The sequence below is a fragment of the Corythoichthys intestinalis genome, chromosome 1 (genome assembly GCF_030265065.1).
Source record: "Corythoichthys intestinalis isolate RoL2023-P3 chromosome 1, ASM3026506v1, whole genome shotgun sequence".
NCBI classification, from domain to species: domain Eukaryota; kingdom Metazoa; phylum Chordata; class Actinopteri; order Syngnathiformes; family Syngnathidae; genus Corythoichthys; species Corythoichthys intestinalis.
In genome coordinates, this window is record NC_080395.1 from 32,327,570 (window position 1) to 32,345,726 (window position 18,157).

General features: G+C 38.5%; 1 protein-coding gene across 4 annotated transcripts in view; it reads right to left on the reverse strand.

Annotated features, from left to right (window-relative positions):
• LOC130926865 (semaphorin-4B-like) overlaps positions 1–18,157 on the reverse strand; it is a 157,777-nt gene that overhangs the window by 118,372 nt on the left and 21,248 nt on the right. The window contains exons 1-3 of one of the 4 annotated variants that reach the window (XM_057852165.1): positions 11,078–11,228; positions 3,666–3,830; positions 3,404–3,544 (exon numbers count right to left, since the gene is read on the reverse strand). The exons of 1 other annotated variant lie outside the window; for it this stretch is intronic. The gene's annotated coding sequence lies outside the window, so the exon portion shown is untranslated. Of the gene's footprint in view, positions 1–3,403; positions 3,831–11,077; positions 11,229–18,157 lie in introns of those variants that run through there. 2 more of the 4 variants (XM_057852174.1, XM_057852156.1) reach the window with 2 other exon arrangements.

Genomic DNA, 18,157 nt, shown 5'->3' on the forward strand with positions numbered 1-18,157 from the left:
ATGCCAATGTACTTGGATTCCATTGACGCTTATGTCAGTTGATACCATTGACGTCCATGGACGTCCAAAATTTTTCCCATTCATATTCAATGGGAATTTTTTTTTTTTCCCCAAATCAACTGAAAATGACTAGATATCATTAGGACGTGTCCCCCAAATGTCCCCGATTGCATTGCCGCTTATGGAGGGTGATGCCATTGACGTTCATGGACGTCCAAACTTCCCATTAATTCCAATGGCATTTCTTCATGTTTGTTCATTCTATTGATGCCAATGTACTTGGATTCCATTGACGCTTATGTAAGTTGATACCATTGACGTCCATGGACGTCCAAAATTTTTCCCATTCATTTTCAATGGGATTTTTTTTTTTTTTTCCCAAATCAACAGAAAATGACTAAATATCATTAGGACGTGTCCCCCAAATGTCCCTGATTGGATTGCCGCTTATGGAGGGTGATGCCATTGACGGCCATGGACGTCCAATTCTCCCAATCTTTTCTAATGGCTTTAACTTTGTTTAGTGCCAATGACTGGCATTATGGTCCATTCTATTGATAGACCTGAGTGGGGCTAAGATTTGTACCTCCACAGAGGAAAGACCAAGGTGTGTAATTTCTCCCGAAATTGCAGTTTCTAGTTCAAATTGATACTGGCACCTCTGAGAAACTCACACCTCACTTAAACTCTACTGTCCTAATACACAGTATTGGTAAGATTCTAATTAGGGTTGTTCCGATCATGTTTTTTTGCTCCCGATCCGATCCCGATTGTTTTAGTTTGAGTATCTGCCGATCCCGATATTTCTCGATCCGATTGCTTTTTTTTTGCTCCCGATTCAATTCCAATCATTCCCGATAATTTTTCCCAATCATATACATTTTGGCAATGCATTAAGAAAAAAATGAATAAAACTCGGATGAATATATACATTCAACATACAGTACATAAGTACTGTATTTGTTTATTATGACAATAAATCCTCAAGATGGCATTTACATTATTAACATTCTTTCTGTGAGAGGGATCCACGGATAGAAAGACTTGTAATTCTTAAAGGATAAATGTGACCTTGTATATTGTGACTAAATATTGCCATCTAGTGTATTTGTTGAGCTTTCAGTAAATGATACTGTAGCCATTTAACTTCTGCCCAAATGCATGATGGGAAGTGCAACCCATGACTGTGCGTAGTGGTACCAATTGATATATCTTCTCTGCGTTGGGAAATAAAATAGGGTGTTAAGAAAAAGATCAACTACCTTTCTTCCCCACATTGTTTCCCACGATATTTCTAATTGTTGAGAGAGGGGTTGTAAGGCTTTAGCCAATTAAAAACAAGCTTCAAAGGCTGCCAAAATTCTCTCTACTCATTTAACGTTGCGTTTTAACTCTATGTATACGCAAAACAGTGCCATTACAGACTGTACGCGACATGATAGCCCTACTTTAAGCCAAAACTAAAGACTCTGGATGAGTGTAAGACATTTTGTCTGTAACGTTAAATACAATTAGAAAACAATTTCATTAAAAAAAACATATATATATATTAAAAAAAGGCATGTCCGATATTTTTTTGCAGATTCCAATACTTTGAAAATGACGTAATCGGACATCTCTAATTCTAACCAGACTCAATGTTTCACCTTTAGAATGTCGGTCTGTCACTAATGCGAAGATCAAGTTTCGCATTACAAGTGAAGATAAGCAAACAAGCAAGTCAAAGTAGATAAAAGGTGAGATGGACCTCGCCTGGCCTGCATTTTAAAGAAAAAAAAAAAAAATCAGCAAGCGTCCTTAAGAGCTGCAGGTGGTCCTGAATATGAACAGCAACACACAACTTGACTTTAAAGACATAAGCATAGAGAGGCTGTAGCCAATGCAAATGGGAACCATTCAACCCTAAAGTCCTTGTGGAAAGCAGGACTTTTAACATTTTGTTTTTTAAATTAACTGGCTTCATCTCAAGAACAGTAAAGCCCCAACCTCCGCCAAGGCTCGAATAGATAAATCCCATTGTCGGGTAAGTAATTAATATGCGCCATCTTTTGACAATTGCAGTATTCACAAAAAATAATGATGAACACAAATTTCATGGATCCGAATTGAGGGACGGTTTGGATTCAAAATTTTTAAAGGCTACCACGGATAGAAAGACTTGTAATTCTTAAAAGAAAAATGTTAGTAGTTATAATAATTTGATATTAAAATCCCTCTTATTGTTTTCATTTTAATAAAATTAGTTCAACTAGTAGGTCCCCATTGTTGTTGACGATGCAATGCACACTAGGGCGATGATGTCACTGGTTGGCGCTGCTGGGCTACCACAGTGTCACTCTTTAGTTACATAAACATGTCGCTGGTTCTGCACTTCCAATTTGAACCCGAGTGGAAAAGTGATGAGCAGCACAGCACTGTCGATATATACTCCAGTGGGATTCGTTTCCCGTGCGACAGACGAGCGCGTAGCCCACAGAACTATACTTTCACGTGACGTTAGAGTCATGATTTTCCTTACAAAGCAATCGCAAGAGACATGCATTGTCTGTCTCTGTGCGGTAAAACCTGAAAGGAAAACACAACTGAAAAGAAAGTGCAGCTGTCTTGACAACGGAATTAGAAAATGTGGCTCACTTCAGACAGCAAGAAACCTAACCCTAATAACAATAACAGAGGAATTACCAAAAAGTGTTTATTGAACACATAAAAAAACACATGATCGCGAAAAGGGAGATACAGAAAGGGTACGTGACAGTAGTCAATATCTCAGCAAGCCGCCTAGGATCGGTTTAGAGACACTGCTGATGAGCTGGAATTGGATGCAGGTACAACATTGGGAGCAAATCCCACAGCTCTGTAATAATCTGATCATTAGCAGAATGTGACAAAATCATGCTTGTCGTCATACTAGCTTCGCTTGCTAACTTGCATACCTATTCTCCCAGTCCAATCCAGCTCAAGTGCGTCATCACCCCCAGCGTGCATTGCACGCTTAAAACATGGCACCCTCCGTAGGTCAAAACATTTACTAAATATTATTGTTTTTTTTTTAAATCAATGGCAATATAATATGTGTGTTTCTGATAACATATTTTATAATAATATTTTAGTAAAAGAGAACAATTGTGGCTTATTAGAGCCTACAAATCTTTAAGTCTGCAGTTCCCTTTAACGCGACAATGATGAACCCAAGGGCGTAGGTTTGCATAGGGACGGTAGGGACAAAACACTACCAACTTTTCAGGACACTCAAATTGTCCCACCAACTTTTAAGCAACCTTATTTGCGTTATTTAATGACTTCAGTTATATAGGTCATTTAGATTATCTTCTCACATGTTTTAATTGTTGTAACTGACCTCACCATTATGAAGTGAATTATTTTCATTTTTGTCCAGACTTACATGTGCCTCTTTTCACTTCCATGTCCACGTCCATTTTTTTCCTCCTAACCGCACATTGGATTGGTTGATGACTTGACCCCCACCCCCACACACAGACATTAGGGATATTAGAAGTTTTTTTTCAGCCAGCAGCAGCAGCCACTGTAAGAAGTGTAAAAAGACGTCAATGTTATGGAAGTGAGGAACAAACCATTAATTTTGCTTCTGAAAGTCCAACCTGCATCAGAGTTAGCATAACATTAAACTGTGTGAAGTTGCTAACCTGCAAAACCCGAGTAGGTTGCTGCTTAGAGAGAAGTGTCCTCCAGGTCTTAAAGCAGCCCACAGGAGCTTTAATCTTTTTGTTGAGCTCAGTTGTGCTTGGCGACAAAAGCAGTAGTGGTTTACCTGTTGGACGGCTCCAATTTTATTTTTGCTTCTTTATACCCTGGCAAAAAAGTTTTTTCAGTTATATTTAATTTCTTTATTTAGACAATGTTGAGTGATCTTAAGACAAATGTTTAATTTTTTGCATTCCTGGATAGTAGTATAAGAGATGATTAACAAACTTGTATTTATTGTGTAAATATGATTTATGTTCAAATAATGCAATTTAAATTTGCTCATAAAATCCGGACATTTTTCCTGGAAGTTTTCAAAATATTTCTTTGGTAATTTTTGAAAACAAAGGTTTGTATTGAATGGTGTAGGCTGAACCAACACAGATAAAAGTTAGTATAAGTCGATTTATTTTGCATTGTTCATTAAGAATGTCCCGTGTACATGCAGGTTATGCCATATCATCCCTAACAATGTTGAGACCAAACCTACGCCCTTGGATGAACCTGAAAATAGGAGATTATTTCTTTACAAAAATTTCATACAACCTGACTTAAATGTATTCGCATGGGATATGTATTTCCTGTGGAACTCTGGTCATTTGTCAATCACTGCCCGACCTCTGTGTTACTTGCAGCGCATTTGCATGTGTTGAGCAAAATCTCTAAATTAGTCTATTTCACTGACATTACAGCTGGTGACGGTAATGCACCTTGTACGTCTGATACATCCTGCCTTTGTTGTACATACGTAAGTACATATGTAAGTTTTAATCTTTCTATTCACTTTTATTGAGCTGTTTGTCTTTGTATTTGATTGACACATAGGTTTATTTATGCTCCGTACTGTGTCTTTGAATGTCCAGAAAAGGCGCCTGTGAGAAAAATTCAAGTTATATTTTAAGAGTTGTTTTTGCCAATGCCACAGAGTGTTGCAAAAGCATGTTTTTTTTATTCATGCTATAACAAACATGGGCACCCGAGAAAAGGAAATGATTAAAAAAATTCATAAAAGCATATGATTGATGTGACAAGTGCATTTACTTTTCAAACCGTAGCTGTTAATTTTGGTCTGTTCAATTAAACCCTTTAAATATTTACGAGAAAAAACATTTGGTTTTCTTGAGAAAACAATCAACACAAAGCAAATATGTGTGTAGTATTGGTAATATGTGACTCATGTAACAGTGGTAACACTTTGTAAACAATTGAACCCTTTAGGGCAAGAGACTTAGTAATTAATTGGTCTACAAGTGTGGCCTACATGACCCAAAATGTGATGTTTACATATGTGGATGCCAGGTCTTATTATTATTTTTTATATACAGTGGGGCAAATAAGTATTTAGTCAACCACCAATTGTGCAAGTTCTCCTACTTGAAAAGATTAGAGCGGCCTGTAATTGTCAACATGGGTAAACCTCAACCATGAGAGACAGAATGTGGCCAAAAAAAAAAAAAAAAAAAAAAACAGAAAATCACATTGTTTGATTTTGAAAGAATTTATTTCCAAATTAGAGTGGAAAATAAGTATTTGGTCACCTACACACAAGCAAGATTTCTGGCTGTCAAAGAGGTCTAACTTCTTCTAATGAGGTCTAAGGAGGTCTACCGAGGCTCCACTCGTTACCTGTATTAACTCATTATCGGTATAAAAGACACCTGTCCACAACTTCAGTCAGTCACACTCCAAACTCCAATATGGCCAAGGCCAAAGAGCTGTCGAACAGTCACACTCCAAACTCCAATATGGCCAAGGCCAAAGAGCTGTCGAAGGACACCAGAGACAAAATTGTAGACCTGCACCAGGCTGGGAAGACTTAATCTGCAATTGATAAAACGCTTGGTAAAAAGAAATCAACTGTGGGAGCAATTATTAGAAAATGGAAGACATACAAGACCACTGATAATCTCCCTCGATCTGGGGCTCCATGCAAGTTCTCAACACGTGGCGGCAAAATGATAACAAGAACAGTGAGCAAAAATCCCAGAACCACACGGGGGGACCTAGTGAATGACCTACAGAGAGCTGGGACCACAGTAACAATGCGCCGACAGGGACTCAAATCCTGCACTGCCAGATGTGCCCCCCTGCTGAAGAAAGTACACGTCCAGGCCCGTCTGCCGTTCGCTAGAGAGCATTTGGATGATCCAGAGGAGGACTGGGTGAATGTGTTATGGTCAGATGAAACCAAAGTAGAACTTTTTGGTAGAAACACAGGTTCTCGTGTTTGGAGGAGAAAGAATACTGAATTGCAGCCGAATAACAACATACCCATTGTGAAGCATGGGGGTGGAAACATCATGCTTTGGGGCTGTTCTTCTGCAAAGGGACCAGGATGACTGATCTCTGTAAAGGAAAGAATGAATGGGGCCATGTATCGAGAGATTTTGAATGAAAATCTCCTTCCATCAGCAGTCTTTCAGCATGACAATGATCTCAAACACACAGCCAGGGCAACAAAGGAGTGGCTTAGTAAGAAACATTTCAAGGTCCTGTAGTGGCCTAGCCAGTCTCCAGATCTCAACCCCATAGAAAATCTGTGGAGGGAGTTGAAAGTCCGTGTTGCCCAACGACAGCCCCAAAACATCACTGCACTAGTGGAGATCTGCATGGAGGAATGGGCCAAAATACCAGCAACAGTGTGTGAAAAGCTTGTGAAGAGTTACAGAAAACGTTTGGCCTCCGTTATTGCCAACAAAGGGTACATAACAAAGTATTGAGATGAACTTTTGGTATTGACCAAATACTTATTTTCCACCATGATTTGCAAATAAATTCTTTAAAAATCAAACAATGTGATTTTCCGTTTTTTTTTTTTTCTTTCACATTCTGTCTCTCAAGGTTGAGGTTTACCCATGTTGACAATTACAGGCCCCTCTAATATTTTCAATTGGGAGAACTTGCACAATATATGGTTGACTAAATACTTATTTGCCCCACTGTATTGTCTTATGAATAAATCTATAAAATGTTAATTTAAAAAAATCATACATTTGAATGAATAAAAAGGGAAATGCCACCCAACAACACCCTTATTGCCTGCCATTGATGATGGATGTCCAACTAATTTAAACTGTTTGGGACTGGCAACAATGGAATGACAATGATATGCCAAGAACAGTCCAAGCTCATTTAATAGAGATGAAGACAATATCATTCCAACATCTTGTCACACTCTTGCCTTAAGCAACATTCACAAATGAAGGGAACGTTTTCCCACCATGAATTTATTGGCGATCAGTCCTCCCATTCGAAACGGATTGGACGTCTCGCGCAGTCAATGAGTTAAAAGTGTGGCCTCCAGAATGAACAGTCAAGAGCAAAGTGAAACAGTAAATTTTGTTTTGAGGCTGGGATAAAACCAATGAACATCTCCCGACTCTGGTCTCCACATGCTGACCATTCCTCTGCGGAGTAGAGGGTGGAACCAGCATGTTTGTTTTGAATGTTTGAATGTGCGTGTGATTGTGTGGGTGGGTGAGGGTGCGCATGTGTGTGTTTTTCAGCTAAAAAGGAGACGGACGCGGAAGAGGAGGAGGGGGCTTTAAGTGTTTCAAGGAATAATGCTTCCTGCAGATTCTGGTTTAAGGTACAACCAGGGAGGATGAGTGTTAAGTCTCACTGATAGGATATTGCGCAGGACAAAAGGTCGTCTGAAGGTCTGATTCCATCCTCCTCCTCCTCTGTGTGATGTCACAATCAGCGACTCATCATCTTGATTAACGCAGCAAAGCGTTTTCTTGTTGTTTTTTTCCCCAGATAGAAAAAAGTTTATGACAGATATTACACAAGCGGAGGTGAAAGTCACTTTTAAAATTTAAAGTTATATTTTCAGTACTTTTTGGGCATACACTACATATGTATCAGTTTTGTATTGCGCTTTTCATCAGTCAGTATCCTGGCTGCTTTTGAGTCCTCATTTTAGTGGGCCACTTATCCCTTTAAGGTCCGGGCCTATTTTGTCCGATTTTGCATGTCTTTGATGTTGCCTTTATATGTCAAAGACAAAAAATGTTCACAGTGGTCTGGTTGGGTCCCTTTTTTCAGGACATCATAACCTTCATGTCCAAACTGTTTTTTTTCTTCACCAACCAATTATAATCAACATTTTGGACCCAAAAAGACAAATAAAAATCCCCCAAATTTTTGTCAAGGCAATAAAACTATAAAACTCAAATGACATTATTTCCCATTTTACGAGAGAGTATTAAACGAGAGTGAACCTAAACTTCCGCAATTTCAAACGAGACCAACCACCGGCACGTGGGTGATGTAATTACAACGTGACGAAGCTTCAAAGATGACATGCGCGCAGGACGCGTGGGCGCATCCCACAACTTTTAAGGGTTAAGTGAGGCGACAGGCTGCATTTAGCCCCGAGGCCTTAGGTTTGACACCTGTGATTTAGTTTGTAATGGCCCTAACATACATGTTTTTGGAATGTGGAAGGAACTCATAGCATGAGTCAACAACCAACACAAGTACAACTACATAAGAAAGGCCTAAGTCAGTATCTGAGATAGATTTACACTTTGCATGCCAGGCCACGAGTTGGCAGTGTGACATAAAGATACTGTTACTAGTTAGGCTTTAAAAAATTTTTTTTTTTTACTATAAGTATTTTGTAAACCTACTGATGATTGAAATGGCAGTGTGTGAAGTGTGCATGTTCACTCTACCATTATATCTTACTGCTATAAGATAATTACATGCTAAGCGATGTTAGCATGATTGTGACAATAGCTTTCAACACAAAGGGGCGCGTGCTAGGGGTCTCAGGTGTTAACCCTTACGCTGTTGTTAAGTTCTGTAAAACTTCTGATACTACACCAGATACTCGCAAATTCTAACTTCAATAATAGCGTACCACACGAATGCTAATTTTAGACCGCAAGGCTGCGTGACGTCACTATCGTAAACCGGAAGGGGGTCAACATAGAAGCGCCCTCGCATACAACCCTATGTTCGTACTACTTGTTTTCTGTCGGTAATCTTTCAAATGAGAACATGCCGAGTAAACACTGCTGCTATGGAACTTGTAGAAATGACTCTAGACATTACGAGATATGAAGGATGTCTTCTTCATTCGTTTCCCGAAGCCAAAAGGAAAGGAAAAAATGTGAACAATGGATCAACTTGTGTGGACGTCCAAAAGACCTGGTCCTTGGTCCTACAGATCCATTGCCTGCCACAGCCTGCCCTGAAGAGGTAAGCCATTTTGATATTTTTACATATATTTTAGCGTGCCGTTTTGCTGTGTTGCTTGTCTGACAATGAATAACCTGAAAAAAAATAAAATGGTATCCGACTGCCACTGTCGTTACCTTTTCTGTTTAAAGAAACAGCTTTAGTAAGGGGGAAGTGTAAATAAATTAATAGAATTAAGATTTGTTATTCATGAAAAACTTCAAAGTGTTCGTTGGCTGTCACTGAGTAGCATTAGCGATCGCTACACAAAAATAGCAATATAAATTACCCCCAAGAACGGTCAGAGACGTAAGACAACCAGAGGATATAATATATAAGAAAGACAGGGCATATGGTGGTAAAAGTGGTATTGAAACAGGAGAATGGCATTGTAAGTGGCGTGGGGCAAAGCACACAAGAAAAAGGTGTTGATAAAAAAGCTACCTTTGGATCAGGTCGGCTTTTTTCCCCCGTCTTTTTCAGTCCTTGACACTCAAGCCATCTCTTTAACTGAACATTTGTATGTTCTTCCACATTTTTACCAGTAAATTTGGCACCAGGGACATCATTTTTGGACAGATTTGGTAGGTTTAGCTCAGTAAACATCTTGTTCGTACACTATTTATATGCATCTAGCATGAGGGACAAACTCAAGTTTGACCCCCACCAGCAACAGTTGCCAACGTCATGAATATTAATGAACAAAGGTGACATGTTACGTGCAGTACGCTAGTCAAGGAACTTTGAATGATAAATTTGATTCCTTTTTTAACTGAGACGTACTTGTCACAGCCCAACACTTCTGTTTTTGAAAAAATGACCCCCTAATTAACCCCAGAAACTTTTACACAGGAACTATTATTGCACAATTTCTGTTAAAAAGTTTCACTTCCGCTCCTCAACACAGCATTGCTCTACAAATGAACTACCAAATTGTAGCTTCATTCAAACTTTATAATTGATATACTCACGCCTTAACATTCCTTAAACCCCTTACAATATCAATTAATAGAATGTATGTTTAGGAAAAGCTTAACTATGACATAATTTGCTTAGTTTAGCTTACCTTTGATTCTACCATTTATTCTATTATACTTTTTTGTTACCCTTGCACTGCTATTTTCTACATCCCTTTTGTGTACACAAGAGTGGCTGAGCCTGTGAATTTCTCTCTGGATCAATAAAGTGACTCTCTCCAATCTCTTTGTCAATGAATTTATTTGATTTAGTGCTCATGGGTAGTCCATGAAATTTCTTTTTAGAATTTTTACATAAAGGAGGCTGCTTTTGACATTTTAGCATACTTATCTCTGATTGGCTAATGTTGTGTTTGTCAGCTAGCTAATGAGCATAAATGAAGACTAAAGCAAATACTTAAACACACTGAAATCATTGGCTAATGTTGTGTTTGTCAGCAAGCTAATGAGCATAAATGAAAACTAAAGCAAATACTTAAACACACTGAAATCATTGCAACAACCATTGAATGTTTCAAAATTGTATGTACGTCATACTATCCGGCACACTTTGTGCTGCCACTTCTCTGTTGACCAATCAGGGGTCAATAGTTTGTCAAGTCCATTTTAAACAGTGTTTGATTTGGATTTGATCCACATTTTGGTAAGAACGGTTACATTCAAATGCAAAACACATTGTACCAATATCAAATTGGAACATGATGCACCATATACTGTGCATGATCCGCTGCTAAAATATTCCAGCAATGGTTTGAATCTAATAAATATTTTGGGGCACATTGATGGTGCACATGCGGCTCATAAACTCTGCTAAAAATTGCTTTCAGTTGAATCATTTCTAATTGGAACCCAAATCAAGTGTAATCTGGATCAGATCCCAATTTTGGTGGGCATGCTCATATTAATTGTGCCTTAAAAGTTACTGCCATAAAACTTGCATAAATTATAAAGGATCAAAGATGTATTTTTAGTTAGTTTGTCCCAGACTATTTTTAAATTGTGATTTAGTCAACACTATCAAAGTAACTAGCAAATCTCTAGTCAGACTGGGGGTCAAGCAAAATATAAATACTTGAAAGTCGATTGAATGGCTTCATTTGAAATGAATAGTAAAAGCCTGAGTAAAAAAAAGAAAGAAAAAGAAAAGAAATCCCTGCTGCACGCACACATTGGAAAAAAGTCTTACTCACCATTCCTGACTGGTAAACGGAGCTAAAGACGTTCCACACAAAACATCCAATGATAGATGTGCTGGATATAGAGGTAAAAGTAAAAGGATAGAAAGTTTAAATCCACCAAAAGCCGCTCTTCGCATTGACGTGTCGCTCAAACAAAGTCCACTCAGCGTGTGTGGCTGTGTGTAAACGTGTGTGTGTTTTCACAGAGCCTGCAAAACTTCAAACTCCGCCCACAACTACGCTGCCTGATCCCTGTGACGTCACGTGTCAGTGGGGAATCACATGTCAATTATTGCTTTATTGGAATCCAAAGATAAAAAAAAAGTTATTAATATATATATATATATATATATATATATATATATATATATATATATATATATATATATATATATATATATATATATCAGTGCTTCTCAATTATTTTCTGCTACGCCCCCCCAAGCAAGACGTAAATGTTTCGCGCGCCCCCAAACTCTCTGCCGCCACTGTAAATAGTATTATTTGTCTATAAAATTACTATTATAAATACGCATCTGCCTAATATTGTGTCCTTTTTTTTTCTAATAAAGAAAAAAAGTAACATAGATCAACTTATAATAAAGTATAACTTTATTAACATTGTTTTGTTTGTAACAGAGAAGACTTGACGTGCATCAATTTGCCTGAATTAAAAAAAAAAAAAGTCACATTCAAACTGTAAAAATACACTCAAGGTACATTTTTGACCATTTGATACAGAAAAATAAAATGTAATAAAATCAGTAAATAATAACAAATTCAAAATGATTTGAAACATTCACTCATGAGGACAATATGCCAAAAAATTTGACCGAAAAAACAAAAATGAATAAAGGAAAAAAAGAGTGTCCTTGGACAGAAGGACAGTTTTTATTTTTGCTGCTCACACTCAGTGTTACCTCCTTTGCAATGGTGTGGAGTCATATTGCAATGAGCATGCTAACAATGCTCACTGGTTTACTGATATAACACTGACAAAGCAGGACGATTGTTGGCAATATTCGGCACGTTTTCGCTGAAAAACAAGCAAGCGGCTTATCAATGAGATTGGGGTCGAATGTCTTTAAGTGGCGTCTTAATTGATTTGGCTTCTGGCGGTCCGCTTTAATTATTTTTAGACACAGTAAACAGTCTTTCCTCATCACCCACAGTATTAAAAGTCAAAGCTAAAAGGCAAACGGCACGAACAAAGCGCATTCTCGGCGGCCGAGGTAGAACCGTAGGTGAGGGCGGTCGTTGTTACGATCCCAGGCCGAAAATGGCACTTATCGGGCGGCGGCGTGTGGGTCGCTGCGTGAGTGAGTCCGGTCGGAAAACGGCTTTCGAAAACCGCGGCGGCGCACTGCCCTTCATATTTGTTTTCTGTGTGATGAGTGCTCTTCCTTAGTTCAAAAATACTGCACGCACTCTGAAAATGAGAGCGCCACTGCCACCCACTGAGTGGATGCGGAAGTACACTTTATTCCAGTACGGCAGAAAAAAAAAAAAAAAAAAAGCATGTTCCCCGATGTCACACGCGCCCCCCCAGGGGGGCGCGCCCCACTATTTGAGAAGTACTGATATATATATATATATATATTAGGAAAAACTCAGATTAGCAAATCTAAAATTCTAAATTCAGTGAATTTAAATTTAATTTTTTTAAAAATGAGATTGATACATAGTTCAAGTCTCTTAAAGAAACACTTGGTAATTTTTCAGTTTTGGTTGATTTCAGCGATGCTGGAGGACAAAAGTGGTAGTGTTTTGCCTTAAGGAAAACTGTTTCCCATGAGGACCAGCGCACACCCGCAAAGTGTGTAAAATCAATCAATCAATCAATCAATCAATCAATCAATCAATCAATCAATCAATCAATCAATCAATCAATCAATCAATCAATCAATCAATCAATCAATCAATCTCCTGGTTACCTGCAGATGGATTTAACAACATTTCTGTTTCAAGTGGCTGTGTGAAGGATGAACAGTAATAAGGTAATGAATCCAGTTGTGGCTAAACAATAGCATATGACTTTTAGTAACCGTGTGGCTTAGTGTGGCCACCCCACCCGAACTCATCAGCGCTGGCGAATTTGGTTGATTGGGGGGGGGGGAGTTGTCACGCCAGCGAGTGAAAGTCTGTTTTTTTTTCCCTCATTAGACAAAACCTTTTGTCTCTTCTGTTGCTCTGCCATCTTTGCAGAATTTGTGCGTTCGTGACGACTTCAGTCTTTATAATGAATGAGTTGTCAGTCGACATATTATCACAAATGTTTAGGGCTGCAGCTATCGATTATTTTAGTAGTCGATTAATCGATGAACTAGTTAGTTCGAATAATCGAGTAATCGGATAAGGAACATGAAAAATTAAAATACCTGAGCTCAGCCTCAAACAGTATAAAAAAGGAAATAAATGAGGATCTATGTACAACAAAAGAACAATTGGCTAACTTACAGAGCATAAGTCCGCTAGCTTGAATGCTATAAAATGCTAACGCTTTTTTACAATCCTTTAAACCAGGGGTGTCCAAACTTTTTGCAAAGGGAGCCAGATTTGGCGTGGTAAAAATGTGGGGGGCCGACCTTGGCCGACGTCCTTTACATACAACAATGTATTTAAGCAAATTTTAGCAAGCCATTCCATGTGTCACATTTGCTTTATTATTTTTTAATGAATAATTTCAACAATCTCACAACTAGCCTTTGTGGCGTTCTCTTTCGACTCTCGGGCTCTTGCGAAATACTGCCGCTGTAAAATTAAAATAGCTTCAAGTTGCTTCAATTTCTCGCTACGTATCTTCCCTGTAATCTTGTCGTAGATGTCAATGTGTCTTGTTTGGTAATATCGCCTCACATTGAACTCTTTAAAAACAGTGACTGTCTCTTTGCAAATGAGACAGACACAGTTGTTGCATATTTTAGTGAAGAAATAGTCCAATTTCCACCTATCTTTGAAGTGTCGCAGTGAACTTTCTTTTTTTGTTGTTGATTGTCGCCATTTTAGAAAATTGGGAGTAAAGGGTCACACGGGGTAATGTTGCTTAGAGTGCTGCTGCCTTTTAGTGGGTAAATGAGAAGCAGCATTTAGTGTGTAAACTACTTCATATACTGGTAGCAGTACTGCTGACCAATTTATTAAGTCTGTGTGCGGGCCAGACGTTATTGATTTTATGACAGAGGCTGGGGGCCGGATGAAATTTGACCAAGGGCCGCATTTGGCCCCCGGGCCGGACTTTGGACATGTCTGCTCTAAACAAATGGTTCAGACACATATTCCCACAAAAAACAGCTAAATATACCTATAAACTAAATTACGAATGCATTAAAAAAACATTAGCTCAAACAAAAGCTTATGTTGGTCTTAACAGGGAGCACCTGGATTCACCTATGTGAAATGAGGCAGACAAGAGGGCAGTGTATCCACCCAAATCAATAAAACTAAATGCAAACACTTTCAAAATAAACCATTACAACGCCACTTTAATTAAACGAATACTCGAAGCAGCAAAATTTCATTCGAATCTTTTTTTCTAATAGATTACTCGAGTTTATCGATTAATCGTTGCAGCACTACAAATGTTATGAAAATATTTTATAGAGGTTAAAAAGCTACTTAGTGTTGCTTTAACTCTTATCTAACAGTGGCATTGAAAGTGATAAAGACATCAAATTAATTTGAACTGGTATGACTATCATTTAATGCTCACTATTTCATGCCATTGACAGCACAAGACATTTTGACTGGGCGGGCTGGCAGCGATCGTTCAATCAATGCACTGTCAATGACAGCCAATGAGTTAATAAAACAAGAAAAAAAGTGTCAATCGGTAACTGATTTCCACTTTGAAATCTTTAACAAATAAGTACGTATAAACACTTTTATTTATAAATGTTTATTTTCTCAAAGATTTAAAATAACCTGGATTGTTTTCTGCACAAAATAAATGTTCGGAATTTTAACAAAGAACGATCAATGTGAGGGTGTACACCCAAATCTGGATTAGATTCAGAATAAATTTAGTTTGATATCCCAGATTGTCAGGATAAATTGCTGTGTTTAAGATGTGTGTCTTTGCTGTCTTCTGCTTTGCTCTGCAGCCGAGTAGAACAATGAAGGAGAGCTGCGAGCGTCCGGCACAAAGAGCATTACAGGGGATTATGGGCAAAGGCAAAGACTTGAACATAGGCGGACCCAGCCATTCATGTAATCTCCTTTCACTGCTGCAAAAAAGACTAAAATGTCACGTTGCGCTTGTCACACTGCAGTCATCTCCAGCATGCTTTGACACTCGTAAAGCACTTCTGTTTAAAACAACACATTTTGTCTTTTTGCTTTGTTGGAAAGGTGATGACAAATATTTCCCGAAAGTGGAATGAAAGGCCTTTGTTATGCGAGTAAAAAAACAAAAAAACAAACAAAAAAAACCCACTGTAAAATTCTGCTTGTGCTCAGTAAATCAACTATACCAGTATTTAGTGTGTGGGCAAGATTCTAGAATGTAAAACTTGTACCGTAGGTAAAAAGGATAATGAAACCTAATGTCACCTAATTTTGAGGTCTAAACAAATGGTGGACCAACTCTTTAAAGCAACACTTGGTAACTTTTCAGTTTTGGTCGATGATAGCAGCGCCGGTGGACAAAAGCGGTAGTGTTTTGCCATTTCCCATGAGGACCAGCACACACCTGCATAGTGTCTTAAAATCGTGATTTTAGCCTGCACATGGCTTAAGTGGCTGTGTAATGGATGAAAAATGATAAGGTGATGAACCCAGTTGTGGCTAAACAATAGCATATAACGGTTAGCAACCGTGCGGCTAACCGCCCCACCCTAAGTTCAGTTAGGAGGGGGGGTGTCAACCAGCAAGTAAAAGCCAGGCCAATGTTTACTCTGTATATCCTGGTAGGCTCCCTTTCTTTTTCCTCCTCAGAATTTTTTTTTGTCTCTTTTGTTGCTCTGCCATCTTTGCAGCATTCGCGCGAAGCGTTAATATCGAGTTTCGTCTTTACAATGAATGAGGATAGGGGAAGTGACGTATGCCGTAAAGCCATCAGCACATTTTTTTTTGTTTTTTTTGTGTATGGCAGGGTTCTGGCCATCCTCCTCAGAGTTAATTAATGCCGGTGAAAGCGATACAGACCCCTCAAGATATAAAAGAGGTGTCGTTCAACCGTAGTTGTCAGTCGAAATATTATCACAAATGTTATGAAAATATTTTATAAAGGTAAAAAGTTAACCAGTGTTGCTTTAAATATTATTTATTGTTAAGGTTTACCCATCACTTTATCAATAAGAAGTGATCCGGAAATGCCTTAAAATCAACAGGAAGTGACTCGAAATTGCCTGAAAATCAACATAGAGTGATTCAAAATCAACAAAAAGTGACACGAATGGCCCCAAAATGAAGTGATTCAAAATCAATAGGAGTTTAGCAAGCAGCAAAACATTCCTACGCAATATCTCTAGATATTATATGTGTGTGTGTGTGTATATATATATATATATATATATATATATATATATATATATACAGTGCCTTGCAAAATTATTCGGCCCCCTTGAACCTTGCAACCTTTAGCCACATTTCAGGCTTCAAACATAAAGATATAAAATTTTAATTTTTTGTCAAGAATCAACAACAAGTGGGACACAATCGTGAAGTGGAACAAAATTTATTGGATAATTTAAACTTTTTTAACAAATAAAAAACTGAAAAGTGGGGCGTGCAATATTATTCGGACCCTTGCGTTAATACTTTGTAGCGCCACCTTTTGCTCCAATTACAGCTGCAAATCGCTTGGGGTATGTTTCTATCAGTTTTGCACATCGGGAGACTGACATTCTTGCCCATTTTTCCTTGCAAAACAGCTCGAGCTCAGTGAGGTTGGATGGAGAGTGTTTGTGAACAGCAGTCTTCAGCTCTTTCCACAGATTCTCGATTGGATTCAGGTCTGGACTTTGACTTGGCCATTCTAACACCTGGATACGTTTATTTTTGAACCATTCCATTGTAGATTTGGCTTTATGTTTTGGATCATTGTCCTGTTGGAAGATAAATCTCCGTCCCAGTCTCAGGTCTTGTGCAGATACCAACAGGTTTTCTTCCAAAATGTTCCTGTATTTGGCTGCATCCATCTTCCCGTCAATTTTAACCATCTTCCCTGTCCCTGCTGAAGAAAAGCAGGCCCAAACCATGATGCTGCCACCACCATGTTTGACAGTGGGGATGGTGTGTTCAGGGTGATGAGCTGTGTTGCTTTTACGCCAAACATATCGTTTTACATTGTGGCCAAAAAGTTCAATTTTGCTTTCATCTGACCAGAGCACCTTCTTCCACATGTTTGGTGTGTCTCCCAGGTGGCTTGTGGCAAACTTTAAACGAGACTTTTTATGGATATCTTTGAGGAATGGCTTTCTTCTTGCCACTCTTCCATAAAGGCCAGATTTGTGCAGTGTACGACTGATTGTTGTCCTATGGACAGACTCTCCCACCTCAGCTGTAGATCTCTGCAGTTCATCCAGAGTGATCATGGGCCTCTTGGCTGCATCTCTGATCAGTTTTCTCCTTGTTTGAGAAGAAAGTTTGGAAGGACGGCCGGGTCTAGGTAGATTTGCAGTGGTCTGATGCTCCTTCCATTTCAATATGATGGCTTGCACAGTGCTCCTTGAGATGTTTAAAGCTTGGGAAATCTTTTTGTATCCAAATCCGGCTTTAAACTTCTCCACAACAGTATCTCGGACATGCCTGGTGTGTTCCTTGGTTTTCATAATGCTCTCTGCACTTTAAACAGAACCCTGAGACTATCACAGAGCAGGTGCATTTATACGGAGACTTGATTACACACAGGTGGATTCTATTTATCATCATCGGTCATTTAGGACAACATTGGATCATTCAGAGATCTTCACTGAACTTCTGGAGTGAGTTTGCTGCACTGAAAGTAAAGGGGCCGAATACTATTGCACGCCCCACTTTTCAGTTTTTTATTTGTTAAAAAAGTTTAAATTATCCAATAAACGTTGACAAAAAAATTAAATTTCATATCTTTATGTTTGAAGCCTGAAATGTGGAGAAAGGTTGCAAGATTCA